At 38.5% G+C, this 559-nt stretch overlaps 1 protein-coding gene across 1 annotated transcript in view; it reads right to left on the bottom strand.

Moving 5' to 3' along the window:
• The window catches only part of LOC119586582, a gene marked incomplete at its 3' end in the record, with an annotated part of 8,947 nt that overhangs the window by 5,080 nt on the left and 3,308 nt on the right, over positions 1-559 (bottom strand).

The following is a 559-nucleotide window of genomic DNA, read 5'->3' as shown; positions in this document are numbered from 1 at the left end:
GAGAGAGAGAGAAAAGAGAGAGAGAAAAAGAGAGGAGAAAGAGAAAGAGAGGAGAAAAGAGAAAGAGGAGGAGAAAAGAAGAGAAAGCAGAGAGAAAGAGAAAGGATGGAGGAGAAAGAGAAAAGAGAGGAGAAAGAGAAAGAGAGGAGAAAGAGAAAGAGAGGAGAAAGAGAAAGAGAGGAGAAAGAGAAAGAGAGGAGAAAGAGAAAGAGAAGGAGAAAGAGAAAGAGAGAAAAAGAGAAAGAGAGGAGAAAGAGAAAGAGAGGAGAAAGAGAAAGAGAGGAGAAAGAGAAAGAGAGAAGAAAGAGAAAGAGAGGAGAAAGAGAAAGAGAGGAAAAAGAGAAAGAGAGTAAAAAGAGAAAGAGAGGAGAAAGAGAATGAGAGGAGAAAAGAGAAAGAGAGGAGAAAGAGAGAAGAAAGAGAAAGAAAGGAGAAAGAGAAAGAAAGGAGAAAGAGAAAGAAAGGAGAAAGCGAAAGAATGGAGAAAGAGAAAGAAAGGAGAAAGAGAAAGAAAGGAGAAAGAGAAAGAAAGGAGAAAGAGAAAGAAATGAGAGAGAAA

This window comes from Penaeus monodon, chromosome 21, assembly GCF_015228065.2.
Source record: "Penaeus monodon isolate SGIC_2016 chromosome 21, NSTDA_Pmon_1, whole genome shotgun sequence".
In the NCBI taxonomy this organism is placed as follows: domain Eukaryota; kingdom Metazoa; phylum Arthropoda; class Malacostraca; order Decapoda; family Penaeidae; genus Penaeus; species Penaeus monodon.
This window is presented reverse-complemented; position numbering and strand designations above follow the sequence as displayed.